This window comes from Papio anubis, chromosome 15 (genome assembly GCF_008728515.1).
Source record: "Papio anubis isolate 15944 chromosome 15, Panubis1.0, whole genome shotgun sequence".
Classification (NCBI taxonomy): Eukaryota; Metazoa; Chordata; class Mammalia; order Primates; family Cercopithecidae; genus Papio; species Papio anubis.
In genome coordinates, this window is record NC_044990.1 from 22,589,711 (window position 1) to 22,605,323 (window position 15,613).

At 39.9% G+C, this 15,613-nt stretch overlaps 1 protein-coding gene and 1 long non-coding RNA gene across 6 annotated transcripts in view; one reads left to right on the plus strand and one right to left on the minus strand.

Annotated features, from left to right (window-relative positions):
- LOC101001049 overlaps positions 1–15,613 on the plus strand; it is a 145,204-nt gene that overhangs the window by 53,544 nt on the left and 76,047 nt on the right. The window lies entirely within an intron of this gene.
- SMIM2 (small integral membrane protein 2) overlaps positions 4,147–15,613 on the minus strand; it is an 87,481-nt gene continuing 76,014 nt past the window's right edge. The window contains 3 exon segments of the mRNA XM_021929598.2: positions 4,147–4,325; positions 13,735–13,799; positions 14,441–15,143. The gene's annotated coding sequence lies outside the window, so the exon portion shown is untranslated.

Genomic DNA, 15,613 nt, shown 5'->3' on the forward strand with positions numbered 1-15,613 from the left:
TTTATTTATACCTTTTTTAAACTTTTTAAAATGAAAATGTATTCCTGTACTACTCGAGTTTATTTAAAAATAAACACAAGTTTAAGAGATTATAAGTTATAAGGCATGTGAAGCACTTAGTACAGTGCCCGACACATCATAAGACCTTAAAAAATTTTTGCTTCTATTGTTATTTTCATTTAAAAGAAAGAATTATTGATACATAGTGGAGTATAGTATGATATGATGGTGGATTGTGCTGCTCTACTAATCAGTAACAGACCTCAGATAGGAAATTTCATCTTTTTTTTTTTTCCCGAGATGGAGTTTAGCTCTTGTTGCCCAGGCTGGAGTGCAATGGTGTGATCTCGGCTCACTGCAACCTCCGCCTCCTGGGTTCAAGCAATTCTCCTGCCTCAGCCTCCCTAGTAGCTGGGACTACAGGCATACGCCACCACACCTGGCTAATTTTTGTATTTTTAGTAGAGATGGGGTTTCTCCATGTTGGTCAGGCTGGTCTTGAACTCCTGACCTCAGGTGATCTGCCTGCCTCGGCCTCCCAAAGTGTTGGAATTACAGGCGTGAGCCACTACGCCTGGCCTGGAAACTTCATCTCTTTTTTTTTTTGAGACGGAGTCTCGCTCTGTCGCCCAGGCTGGAGTGCAGTGGCGTGATCTCGGCTCACTGCAAGCTCCGCCTCCCAGGTTCACGTGAAACTTCTTTTGATTAAAAATACCTATCTATTTCCAAACTATAATTTATAGATCACTTGTTTCACTCGCCGCTTTCATATGTTAATAGGTATTATTTTTTAAAAAATCCAGGATCAAATGTATTTTTAAATGCTGGGTTACACAAGTATAATAGTTTTTTGTTTGTTTTGGTTTTTAACAGAGTTATAAAATGCTAATATACATTACGAGTCTCAAAGAGGGAGATCTTGTATAAAACACTCCTCAGCTTATTGAAACCTAGAATCCTTTCTTTCAAGCATCCCCAGGGACTTCTCTTCCATGAAACACCCTTTTGGAAACACTTCACTAGACCATAATACATATAACAGATACCACAATATCCATTTACTGAGTCTGAATAAATTGTGAGTTTTTGTAGCCAAGTTGTCATGATGTTTAATGGATAGTGCATTCTCTTTTGTCCTTTAATTCGTCTAGAACAGATTCCAAGTATAAACAATGACTTGTTTTGTAACTGAAGGCAAGAGACCTTCCCTGTCGAGACGTTCCCTGTCCATGTCTCAGTATACGAAACACTTCTTTGGATTAGCATTGATTAATGGATGGAAAATATGATGCATCTAGAGCTGTTTCTTGGCATCAGATAACCTAAAGCCAAACAACAGGGCAGGGACGAAAAATAAGAGTAGACAAAAACAAGGCCCCCGATGTCCTTGTTCCTGCTGACTGTTACTACACAATTAAGATCCCTGCTGATTGGGAAAAAAAAATACACTACCATCTGTAACTGGATGAAAAAAATATTTTTTGCACATGTTTGGACTGTATAAAGGAAAACTCAATGAAGTCAGAAGATATCAAAACAAAACATGCAATTTGTTAGCTGTAAGCTATATAAATAAGCTATGTAAATAATGAATGAATGTATACATCATGCTAAGTATCTCCTTCCTCCACTTTTTACATCTGCTAATTGTAACATGTTTGCAGAGAGCTGTTATCTTGGCATTCTTCATCCTTTTGAAAATACACCATTCACACTTGTTAATTTGTTCTTACAGCATCAGTTAACCAAAGGGCAGGCATGGAGAAGAAGAGATTGTTACTGGTGGTAGGTATATGAGCTACTGGTGGCAAATCCATATGGGTCTGCAGCAACCTCAGTTCTTTTCTCCTCAGAAGAAAGAATTTGACTGAGGGGCAGAAAAAGAGACCAAGGCAAGTTTCAGAGCAGGAGCGGAAGTTTATTAAGAAGGCTTTAGGGGCGAGTGTGGTGGCTCACACCTGTAATCTCAGCACTTTGAGAGGCCGAGGCGGGTGGATCACAAGGTCAGGAGTTCGAGACCAGCCTGGCCAACATGGTGAAACACTGTCTCTGCTAAAAATACAAAAATTAGCCAGGCGTGGTGGCAGGCCCCTGTATCCCAGTTACTCACGAGGCTGAGGCAGGAGAATCGCTTGAACCCGGGAGGCAGAGGTTGCAATGAACTGAGATTGAGTCCCTGCACTCTGGCCTAGGCAAAAGAGTGAAACTCTTATCAAAACACACACACACACACACACACACACACACACACACACACAAAAGCAACAAACAAAAACAAGGCTTTAGAACAGGAAAGAAAGGAAAGAACACTTGGAAGAATGTGAAGTGGCTGACGTAAAGAACAAGATTTAGTTTATTCCAGATTGTGGGTAAAGAGCAAGTGGGGTGTTTAACCATGATCCTAGGACTTTATAGGCTGCCATCTTGCACCCCTTTCCCATGATTCTTCTCTTGGGGTGAGCTGCCCACACGTGTAGTACCCTCCTTAACCTTGGGAAGTGAGCACTCACAGTGTGTTTAGGAAGTTGTATGCATGTCCATCTCAGGCTTTCTTCCCTTTTCCAGTGGAGTGCCCCCAGAAGGTCATATTCTACCATTTTGTCTCTTAATGCATATGCCCAGGAAGTTGCTTCTCCCTGACATCGGCATTCAGTTAACACTTTAATGTTAACAGCTGTGGATCACCTGAAGCCTGTCTCTCCTGGCTCTGGCCACATTTTTTAGAGAGGCAGAATGATAATTGTTGAACCATCACCTGACATCCTAGTGGGTGGCGGAGAAAAGCCCTCTCCACCCTCACTCATGTCTGTCTAACTACCTGTAACAAGAAGATAAAATGAGACCCCCGATGTCCTTGTTTCTGCAGTCTATTAGCACCTTCAGACAGAACCATCCCTAGGCACATGCATTTTTACTATGAATGGCATGTTAGGAATACAGAGAGAGTACAAACTGAAGAGGTAGAATGGGGACTTGTGACTCCAATAGAAAAGAATTGCTTCCATTTTTAACATTGGGGATTAGGATAGTTTTGCTTCTGTAGTATGTGCAACTGGGCTTGACTTAGATTATTCCAGACTGTGGGGGAGAAGGAGGTCTTTACTTCCAAGAACTGTCTGAAGAACAGAGAACTCTCCCTGGAACATGATTTTTTAAAAGCCTTCTAGAAGGAAAAGACCTCTCTGGTGACATCAAAGGGCTTCCTCATTCTAATCCATAAAGAAGTTCAGTTGAAGTGAATAGAAGTTCCTCCATGGCCTGAGATTGTAACATTACTTTTTTCCTCAACTACATAGAAAGCAAAAAGTGATAATTTGGATTCTTTAATTTTTTAAGCACAAAAGTACTAAGTACAGTATTTCCTGACCCTTGCCTCTGAGTGGGTTAATGAGGGGAGGGCACTGGTGAGAAAGAAGTATATAGAGTACTGTCTGTGACCAAGAAGTTCTCCATTCTCATAAGGTTGAATTTGATCATTCTATTAATAATAAGTGCTAAAGTCTGGAATACGTCTTCTATTGTCCTACATTTGTTAAAATTGTTCATCTGTGCTCTCTTGCTACTCATGAAAATGACAGTGAAAAATAGCTATCCATTAACACAAAAGCAAAATGTGATGCAGTAATGATACTTGAAGCTTCCTGCAATGTTAGAGTTTTTAGAAATCATTAATAATAAATTACCAGCAATGCAATGGGCAGCTGATAACTCCTTTCTTTGGTAGGTAGAACTCTCCATTATAAAATAGTAATACACTAAGTCATATGCCATAGCCTTCAGCAATTTTCTTAAAGTTATTTTACTTTAAGACCAGTGTTGTCAACACTGAATTCATTTTACAGATAAGAAAACTGAGGCTATTTTACTCAATGATAATGTCAGAATGACTCAGAATATTGTAATTGAAATCACTAGCTTAGTTCCAGATTTAAATTAAGGCCTCTCTCATATTTGTAAATGTGACAGGCACCAGGAGAGATCATTGGTTAATGAGTGGAGGGTGGAGTGGAGATAGGGTTTCATTAATCACAAACTGTAGGCCATATTTCTCAATGTGTGGTTTGGGGCCATATGGGGAGTAAGAAAACATACTCTTGGAGGAAAGGAAACAAACATAAAGCTTGCAAACAGGATGGCAAAACACCCTTGAGTCAAAGACCCTTGTTTATCAGCTCAAGGGCTCAATACTCAGTTATCAGTGCGTAGCAGGGTCCAAGGCATGCAGCAAGTCCAAACATACTCTGAGATGCTTCCCTCCTCTTACTTCCCTTAGTTCCATTCAGCAATTATCCAAGAACCTGATGGCTTCCTCTTTATGACAGAGTCTGCAAGAATACAAAAGCGAAATAAAAATGGCCATCCAATTCCCAGAGCCCACATCCAATTCCCAGAGCCCACAAAGAGGGACTTCACGAAGGATAGTTCTCTCCGGTGCTATCATCCAACACTTTACCTTTGTAATATGTGAAATCAGTCTGTTAGATAAAGATTAGCTCACACACTCAGTTCTTTTTTCTGAAGAAGAACTCATAGGAAAATGAATTCTGAAATACAAATTGTGTGACTTTTGGCAGGACACTTCCCTCTGTGCCTTTGTTTCCTTATAGATAATGGGAGGTGGAAGGATTAAAATAAGTCAGGATCCTAAATCACTGGCCCACCAGAGAGCAGTGGCTTAAACACGATAGTTTAAGTTCCTCCCTGCTTCAAAATTTGATGGTGCTTTTATGTTGAGTAGCATTGATATTAAGCAGTCACGGTTCATTGTTCCACCCAGTTCTAGGCTAGCCTGATACTTTATAGACTCCTAAGGGATGATCCTCAAACACATCAGAAATATAGAAAACCATAGAAATAACAAGTTCCTGAACATCTACCACTGCTTGTGAAATAGTTGTAAATCATTTGTCTCCAACTATATTATTTGTATAGTTACAAAATTCAGGACTCCATTCCAAGTGAGGAAGCAGATCTTCTCTTCAGTTCTGCAACTGTTGAAACTTTAGGTAGACTCAATAATAATGGCTTAGGGCAAAACCTTAAAATTCAAGCTCTTTTAAGGAAGAACACATAATTTTAACCACATAAACAATCTTACAGTCCTCATTCAAATCAGATACCATAACACATTTCTTATCAGACCTTAATGAATAGAAATTCAATTTCTTATAACTTAAATTCTGAAAGAATTAAGTGACATGAGACAGAAGAAGGAAAAATGTATTGAACAAAAAGAGCCTGATACATCCTCATAAGGTTATTGGTAAATATTTCAAAAAATAGGGAAATAATCATGAATACATGTCTTTTTTTTCTGGATATAAATAGACTTCACTTCAGGCTGCCATCTTCATTGTGTTCTTTCTTTCTCTCTCTCTCTCTCTCTCTTTCTTTCTTTTGAGATGGAGTCTCGCTGTGCTGCCCAGGCTGGAATGCAGTGGTGCAATCTCAGCTCGCTGCAACCTCCACCTCCCAGATTCAACTGATTTTCCTGCCCCAGCCTCCCAAGTAGCTGGGATTACAGGCATGTGCCACCGTGCCCAGTTAATTTTTGTATTTTTAGTAGAGACAAGGGTTCACCATGTTGGTCAGGCTGGTCTCGAACTCCTGACCTCGTGATCCACTTGCCTCAGCCTCCCAAAGTGCTGGGATTACAGGTGTGAGCCACCGCATCGGGCTGACTGTGTTCTTTCTCATGGAAAGAATTTCAAAATGACCTGCCAACAGGGTCCCAACCAGCCTGGAACAAAAGAAATGGCATCACCCACCCTGGTGTTCTAACAAGAAATTGCTTTGGAAGAGTTGATTGGCCTCTCTTTTCATATGACACCTGATTCATATCCTTGAGAGAATTAATTTTCAACGAAGGGAGAGCTAGTTAGTAATTCACTGAAATGGCCCTGTGCATTGAGAGCCAATTCTCCTAAACTTGAACATCCTTGTCTGGCATCTTCCAGGAAAACAATCTTGCCTCCTTGAATGGCTTTTAACACCTAGAGCCAGGAAAATTCCCTGACACATTTAGACTCTGACTGAGGTCAACGTTCAGCACCCCACTAGCACTCCTAGGGATAGTGACACATTTTCCATCTTCTCTCTTGTTTCCATTTCTCCCTGGGAAGGTTCAAATTAGGCAAGCATCAATATTTTGATGCAGTGACATGACAAATATCCACGGTCAAGGCTTGCAATTGCATTTTTGAAATGTCAGAAGGGAGTAAAACAAGCAAATAAAACCAACCAAAAACACCACAAAGAGAAAATATATTAAGTGCCTTGAGAGATGTCCTATAGAACAATCTCTTATAGAAAAAAAAACTCAATATCAACATGCCTAAAACAGAATTTATTAACTTCCCTTCAAAACCCAGTCTGTGTTTCTTAGAGAATGGCATCACTGTTAAACCCACTTGTACAACCAAAGAACTAAAAAGACATCCTTGATGACTCCCTTGCCCTCAGCCAGCATGTAGAATTCTTCACCAACGCCTGTTGATTTTACCCCTTAAATATCTCTTGACTCTGACTCCTCTCCATCTCCACTGTCATCACCATCATCCTTCATCTCTAGTTACTGGTTGTGTTAGGTCATTCTTGCACTGCTATAAAAAAGTATCTGAAACTGGGTAATTCATAAAAAAAGTTTAATTGGCTCACAGTTCTGCAGGCTCTACAAGAAACACAGCAGCATCTGCTTCTGGGGAGGCCTCAGGAACCATCCAATCATGGCAGAAGGCAAAGGGGGAGCAGGCACATCACATGGTGAGAACAGGAGCGAGAGAGAGGTACGGGGGAGGTGACATACAACTTTAAATGACCAGATCTCACAAAAACTCACTATTACAAAGACAGTACCAAGCCATGGGGGATCTGCCCCGTGATCCATCTGCCCCCATGATCTCCCACCAGGCCCCCACCTCCAGCATTGGGGATTACAGTTCAACATGAGATTTGGGTGGGGATAAATATCCAAACTATTATCACTGGCGAAAACTGCTGGATTGTCTAGCCTCCTCTGTTAACTCTGACCTTCTACAATTTATTCTTATGCCATAGCTAGAATAATCTTTTTCAAACATAAATCCAATAGTAATATTGCTTTCTGGATGAAGTCCAAGATCCGTACATGGCTGACAAAATTCTGAATCTTCTGGCCTGACCCACCTCTTCAGGTTGACTTTGAGCTACTTCTCTTCGTACACTGTGATACACTGTGCTTTAGTCACTTGGACCTCCTTTCAGTTCTTCAAACTCATGTTTCCTCCCAACCATAGCATCTTTGAAGATGCCATGATGCCCAATGTCTAATGCTCTTTGGTTCACACTTCGTCCTCCATTCACCTAATTAGCCATTATTCATCTTTCAGAGCTGAGATCAAGTGTCGCTCTCTCGGAAAGGCCTTTCTTGATTCCCTCAGTCCAGCCATGTTCTTTGTTATAAAACTGTCTTTCCTTCAGAGCAAACAGCTAACGTGCAATTTTACATTCATTCATCCTTTAATCCATTGTAAGTTCAATATAGGTGGAGACCATGTCTGACTTTCTTTATCATTGTTTGTTTGTTTACCAGTTTCAGTGAGCAATATGTTTAAAAGCTTCCATTGGGATTGTGAATTTTTCGGCTTCTGCTTTAATTCTATCTTTTTTATACATTCTGAAGCTACACGATAAAACACACAAATTAAGACGATTTTATCAGCCTAGTGGATTGACACTTTTACAGAGGGTCCTTCTTGACTTGCAATTTACTTTGTTTAATATTAGTATAACTATGGCAGCTTTCTTTTAGTTAGGGTTTGTATGGTGTATCTCTCTCTATTATTTCACTTTTTTTCCTGTATCTTGTATTCAAGATGCTTCTCTTGTAAGCATTGCGTTATTGGGTCTTTTTATGTTTTAATACAGTCTGACAATATAAATGTTAAGAATTATTTACATTTAATATAATTGCTGAAACCCTTGGAGTTTTTTATGTTATTTTTTCCAATTTGTTTCATCTGTTCTACATTTTTTTCTTTACTTTCTTTTGAGTTAATCAAATTTGTTTTACTACTCCATTTTTTTCACATCTTAGCAGTTATAAATAATCTTTTGACATTCTTTCAAAGGTTATGTTAGAGATTCAACATGCATCCTGCATTGGTTAATGTATAATACAAATTTATACTTTTATCAATTTCTGTACAATTGAAGCGTATTTGAACATTTTGACTTTATCTTCTTTCTGCCCTTCAGGCTAACATTCTCATGTATTTTAAATCTACATATTAAAAATTTAAAACCTTTATAAGGACATTATTAGTATTGGCTTATATAGTCAATATTTATTTAGATTTACCTTTCTTTTACTATTTATCTTTCTTTTACATATTTATTTTTCTTTTACTATTCATTCTTTGCTACAATTTTTTCCTGTCATTTAGCATCACTTTTCTTCTGCCTGAGAAACTCCCTTGTGTTTATTTCCTTTACAGCAGGCATTAGTGACAAATTCTTCCAGAAAATACAGTGTTCAAGGCTGTGGGTCCAGCCAAAATTTTACTGGAAACACAGAGAAGAGAGGACTTCTTGAGCTATATTCTGTGACTATGAGATTAATGAAATCCAGACTTCAGGAAATTCTATAGGTGAAACATCCCTAGATTTTCAACAGATAAAGTGTGAGGAGAAGAAAGGATTAGAAGGAGGTGCAGTGGATTAAAAGAGATTTACATATCAAACATTTCTTAATGGGCAAGTGTAGACTATATTGTCTAGGGATGCATATGGGGGTAATAAAGCTATAAACACAAGAGAGAGATTACAATAAAAGTGTAATAAAAGTGTAAAGGTTGCTTCTAGGGAAGGTGGTGCATTGTGATCAGGCTAGCACACAAGGAACGTTTCCAAGTGGCTGGAAAAGTTCATTTCTTTATGGCTGTTACAAAAGTTTCTGCCTTGAAATAATTTATTAAGCTACACATTTGTTTTGAGTGGTTTCTGTCTTTGTGTTTTTTATTTTACAAAAAAATATACAAAGTAAAAAATGAATTAGAAATTTAGTAAAATTTCAACTTCAGTATTTTTTGTTATCTTACTTTGGCAGGGATAGTTTACACTTTAGGGTGACTTACTATTGTCTTTTGCATCCATAATTTTGGTTGAGAATTCAGCTGTCCGCCTTATTGTTTTTAAAGACAATGTGTCCTTTTTCCTCTAGCTATTAACATTTTATCTTTGTCTTTGGTTTTCAACAATTTTATTACCGTGCACCTTGCTGAAGTTTATTTGCATTTGACTATCATTGGATTCATAGTGTTTCCTATAACTGTGGCTTCAAATATTGCTTCTACCCATTCTTTCTTTTCTCCTCTTTCTGACATTACGATGTCCTGAATATCTCTTACTTTCTTTTTATCTTGTTTGAATGTTTTTTCCTCTCTGTGATTCAGTCTAGGCATTTTCTACTGACCTATATTCTAGTTTATTATTTCTTTCTTCAGCTATGTTCAGTCTGCTCCTAATTAATTTCTTGAATTTAAATTTTATTTATTGTGTTTTAGTTCTAGAATTTCCTTCTTACTCTTTTTTATAGATTTTAGTTTTCTGTTAAAATTCTCCATCTCTCATCAACAACTTTCATTCATATGTTTAATAAAGTATTTAAAGTCTGTGTCTGATAACTCCAGGATCGATCTAGTATCCAGATCCCCTGTGGATCTCTTTCTATTGTCTCTGAATGATTTTTGGTCACTTGGCTTATCTCTTCATATTCTAGAATATTTTTAAAAAGAATGTTGGGCTTTATTCTTTGAAAAATTATAGAGATTATTTGAAGTTCTGGATGATGTTATTTTTCTTCCTGGGGGTTAATGCCAGGCAGTTAAGTGAACCAAGTCACCTTAGTCCAACCGGGCTTAAGCTGATTTTACTTTCTGTGAGAGCTGGTCTATACCTAGTTTGCCTTTATGCTTAGAGTGCTGTCCTTGAGGTATCCCAGCTGAAAGCCTAGGGTGTTTCTCAGTGCCCATCCTCATTGAGCCATGACCTCCAATTTTGTTCATGAGATTGCTGAAAACTATCTTCAGTCACTTATGAGCAGGCTAATGCCTCAAGGACAGAGTAGAACTGCATTTTGATCTTAACTTCTTTGTATTTATCTTCTGTCTGGAATGTTGTCTACTGATGCCCTTGCTGCCTTGATAGCTCTCATAATCCTTCAAGTAGTTTTTAAAATATATCATCCATTTTTTTCCCAGTTGTTCTTTGTGAAGCGTTTGTCTAATAGAAGCTAGTCTGTCATAGTTACAAAAAATGGCTCTTTAACTACTATTTATTGATCATTTACTCAGAGGTCCTGTTATTTTCTCACATCACTCTGAGTTTTTTCTTTATTGAACTCTCTACAGTTTATAATTATTTTTATGTTTCTTTTTTTTGACATCTGTTTCCCCCTTAGACTGAAAACTCAGTGGATCATCAGGAATCATGTGTTTTGCTCATCACTGAATCCTTGATGTCTAGCCAAGAATAGGCACTCGATAAATATTTTTAAAAAATGAATATAGGCTCTTGGTCTAAGCATTTTATATACTTTATCTCATTTAATCCTTTCCATAACCATATGAAGCAAGTATTGTTAGCTCTGTTTTAGTGAAGAGATAACAGAAAATTAGAGAGATAAGTAACTTCACGTGATCACTAGATGTAAAATGTTCTGTAAAACTCCTCTTCCTGCACACCTCATCATTATGCTTCTGCAACCTGTTACGTGCAGCCAGCTTTTTATTTTTAAATATACAGGTTATAAAGTGTGTTCCAGTTCCTTCTCTTCATTTTCTCCTTCCTCCTTTTGTTAATATTTCATGCCTTGTTTTTTAGGCCTTCAGTGCTCATAAGCATTTCATTACCCAGTGAGCTGGAAAAATAAAAGACGATGAAGCTCACATAGCTGAGCAAGGAGTCTATGCTCCAAAACACCAAGAGGAGGGTGCGCCCTCCCCTCCCCTCAGGCCACAATTGGTAGCTTTGGTAACTAGACTCATTCATTTAAAATTTTTAAACATTTAATTTAATTTTCTTTTAAAATACACTGTATTTTTTAGAGCAGTTTTAGGTTCACAGGAAAAATGAGCAGAAAGTACAGAGAGTTCCCACATACCCCCTCACACACATACAGAGTGGTGCATTTGTTACCATCGATGAACCCACATTGGCTCATTCATTTTTATGCTGTATAAAACCATCTGGGATCGTGTGTTTGCCCAGTTTCAGCTACCTTGTGTTAAGAGTCCTCTTTTGACCTGCAGTTAAAATTAAAAAGTCTCTGCTTCTTTGTCAGCATTCATTCTGTTCTTAACACGCTGCAGTCAAGTTCACTTACCCCTGAACTTTGACCGTTCTAGCACATTTCAGCGTTCACATGCTCAAAATCAAGCAATTAACTTTAATATGCATTCTTAAAGGAAATCAGGTACAATCTCTGGAAGCCGTAAAGGATCACATTGTCACATTGAGTATCAAATCTTTGTGATGCTGCTCACACTCACGGTGCTCTCTCCTTCTGCCCAACAGACCAAGGCCTGGCTCAGGTCCCACCACAGCTGTGAAGCCTGTTCTAACAAGCTCCATCCCACGACAATTTTTTTTTTCATCTTTGGCATCATATCTGGTATCACACGCTCCTAGAGAAAGTCATTAACCCTCTCTGAGCTTCAGTTCTCTCTTCTGAAAATGTGGATCAAAACACCTCCTGACAGGCTTGTAGATCAATTTACATGCACCCAAATGTGTCCAGGAGAGGCACAGAGCAGACAGGCAGGAAACGTCAGTACTCCCCTTCTCCTTGCCTGCTCAGGGAAGTTTTCCTGGAGGACAGGTACACAATGTGGGAGACAAAACTGTAAAACTATATGCAAATGTGCTTAGACATAGATGAAAACAAAGAAACAATACCTCTGCTATCAAGTCCTTTCTGGATGTGTAAAGAAAGGGGACTAAGAAGTTGCCGGAGCACAGCAGGGGAAAGATAGTAGAGCTGCCAGTGAAAATCAAAGAAAAAGTGGGGAACAGAGCACCAGTGGCCCAGGAATATCTTATTAATCTCCATCTATCTCAAAGGGAAATGGAGCATAACATGGCTACTCATCAAGACAGGTAGCCCTGTGCAGTCTCCATCTACGTGGAGACTGAGCTTCCAGTCACAGTACAAAAGGACATGGGTGAGATTTGGACAGACAAGGAAGAGGAAAATGGTTTCTGAAGGGGGAAGACAGAAAGATCCATAACTCTAGGGCACAAAATAAAGGTATTTAAGCATCTCACAGCACACCGAGACAATGAGCAAACCCACTCGACGGGGTCAAATGCCTGCGAAGTCAGAAGGAAGCTGATAGTAAAGGATTTTGAATGTCTGGTTGAGGACAATGGGTTTTGTAGGGAACTACTGGGGAACTTTGAGCTGGCATATCACATGATGACTGAGATACTTGAGCAGCACACACTGCACAGGAAAGAGGCCAGAGAGCAAGTGCAAGGTTCTTACAACAGTCCTGGTAGGAGCTGAGAAGGCTTCACCTTAAATGGTTACAATGCAAATGGAGCAGAAGGAATTTGTGTTCAAGCCCTGCCTTCTAAGATATTCCCGTGGCCTCCATTTCTTCTGGATTCTTTCCCAATATCACTATATGGCAGACTCCAGGTGTTTAAATATGTTTTTATAAAAGTTGGTGAGCATTATATATGCTTTTAAAAATATATATTATATATAAATTTTAAAATATATATTTATATATAAAATATATATTTTTAAATATATATTTATATTTAAAAGTAAAAGAAAGTAATAAAACGGCCTCAATTCTGAGGATTTATTTAAAAAGAATTGTAACACAAAGAATTGGCAAACCTTCTCCCTAACCCACCATCAAAGAGAGATCCAGAATACAATATAATATAACATCAAAACCGGTGCTATTCAACTCAGGAAGCAAAGAGCATAACTGTGACAACCATTGTGATTTTTCTTATATAGTAGACAGGATCAGCACAGGCAGAAAGAAACAAAAGCTTCTTAGCATTCATGAGTATATTGTTCCAAAATGCAGAAGGTGAAGGTCATGGTCATGCAGAAGTCAAGTGACCTGGGAAGAGAATTGGCCATGGCTCTCCAGGTGAGGAGGAGACAGAAATGAAGCTGGGAGACCTACACCCTTCACCCTTGCTCATGGAACCAAGCTCAAGCCTCGCTCCTCTGCTCACAGTATAAATTGAATAGAGAAGTATCAATGAGTATCCAACTGAAAGGCTTAAGGAGGAATATTCTGGGATGTTTCAAGATGCAGAAAAGGATCCAAACATCAGTTCTCAAATGAATGATGAAACACAGCTACCATTTGTTGAGACCCCTTCTGTGCCAAGCTCTAAATGCCCTTCTGTTGTCATGTCACCTAATTCTCACCATCAAAGTGGATTTGGGGGTGGTCTTCATCCTATTTTATATATAAAACTATGAAGCTCAGAGACCTGCAGTAAGTAGTCCAAGACCTCAGTGTAGAGCCAGGATTAAAATCCAGCTATCCCTCCCTCCAAGGACTGATTTGCTTGCCTTGTTATGGCATTGAATATTATTACACATAAGGCTTATAAAGTGGGGAGAAGACACCTTTATGCAGTGCCCGTGTTTTGTTGGCCTCATTTGAGTCTTATTTTCTAGTCCAAAACATCACAGTCCTCCCACTGCACAGCTGCCTCTACCTGGCCTGTGCCTTCTTGTGAAAAGCTCTTTGGTGTGGCTGGCAAGACTTCGGAACTGCATGTTTCTGTTGAAGAAAAAAAAAGTCTGAGTTAGGAATTTAGTCTCACTCAGACTCAGCCCTTTGGCCTGAATGCAGAGAAAGAAGTCCAAGTCCCTGAAGTCCAGAGAAGGAAGAGTTTCTGGAGCTAAGCCAGGGTGACCTTTCAACAAGGAACACCCTTTATTGAGGCAAAGGAGAATCTTTGCTCTTTTGCTGAAGGTGCCCCCTCCACTTAGAAAACTGTTTACCCCACTCTCCACTTGGCTGACTCCTGCTAGGCATTAGTAAGCCCCAAGTCAGGAGTTGCCCCTCTAGGACACTCACCCTACTACCTCCTGTGTTCCCACCACACCCGTGCTTTCCTCTGACATCACACTTGCCCTTTAGGTGACTTCTCTCCTGCTAAACTATGAGCTACTTAAGGTCAGAGCTGGTTTTACTCTGCTAAGAATCCCTAGTGCTATAAACTTCATAAATGTTGAGTGAATAAATGAACAAAAGTGGCCAATCCAAGCCTTTGTGGGGAGTATTAGAGTAGGGTTTAGATCTGGAGTCCAGAGAGGGCCAGATACCTCCTACCTGACTCCAGAAACTTCCCCTCTCCTCTGTCACCCCTCAGACTTTGATGCTCTCTCAGTCATTGGTAGCAACGATACCAGAAATACCTTAGGAGAGTCACCTTTGTCTGTGAAGTCAGAGGTGTGAAAGCAGTTCAGCTCTTTGCTTTGGGTTCATGCTTCATTCTAGGAGGCTGAGAGCTGAGGCTCTGCCCTGGTGGGTTCCTAGCAGAGGAGAAGGAAGGTGCAGTTTCAGAATCCCACCTGATTATATTTATTTCAGACAGTTATGGCTAAAGGTGCTCTAGGTTGGGGAAACAAGAATCAGAGGATGCTTCCTTCCCATTCGACAGTATATATCAATCAACATGACCTTCTTGAGTTGACCGCAACATCCTGAAATACGATTTAGAGGCAGCCCAGAGAACCTGGTGCAAGCCCTGAGCTGACACAGTGCAGGATGACAAGGCAGACACTGGGGAAGGAAGTTCATCTCTCTGCAGGTAACTGAGTGTGCATAGGGTTACCTGCCCCAGTCAGGCCATGCCCTGTTCAACTTTCTACCAAATGTCTCTCCTCTGTGCCTGCTTCTGAGGGTTCGATGGAAGCCAGGTGCTGCTGCAACCATGAAGACGGGTTATTTGCTCACTTGGGCTACTCTCCTTTTGGAACCCTCACCTGCAGGCGACACCCATGCTGTACAGCTGGCTCAGGGTGGCGGTGGAGCCTCCTGTACACAAAGCTCCTGTGGGGTGCTGCTGCCCTGGGCTCCCTTTTCCTTGTCTGTGTGCTCTGTCTGTTCACTCTTTACCTAAGGATTCATGAAACACATGTGAAGCAAATTGCATCAGGGATTGGTGGCCAGACAGACTCAAGGTTGAAGTCCCTGATCTTGTACAAGTTGTCTGTTGACCCTGGGCCCTATTTTCTTTATCCATCCAATGAAGCTAAAAATTCCTACCTTGCAGGTTGTTGTGATGATGAAAGCTGTGGTTCTCAATCTTAGCTACACATTCAAATTCCCTGGGGAGCCTTAATGTGCCAATGCCCTGGCCCTACCCGATCAATCTTTGGAGAGTAGACCCAGGTCCCGGTATTTTGAAGACTCCTGGGTGATTCCTAAGCGAACCCCAGGTTGTGACCACTGGATTACAGGCAATGTGTATAACCTGAGTGGCATACTGCTTTTGGAATAGGCTATCCCATTAATAAATGATACCAATATTACTATAATATTATTGCTGCTCCTAATCTTCCTTCTGCCAAGAAAGGAAGTATGGT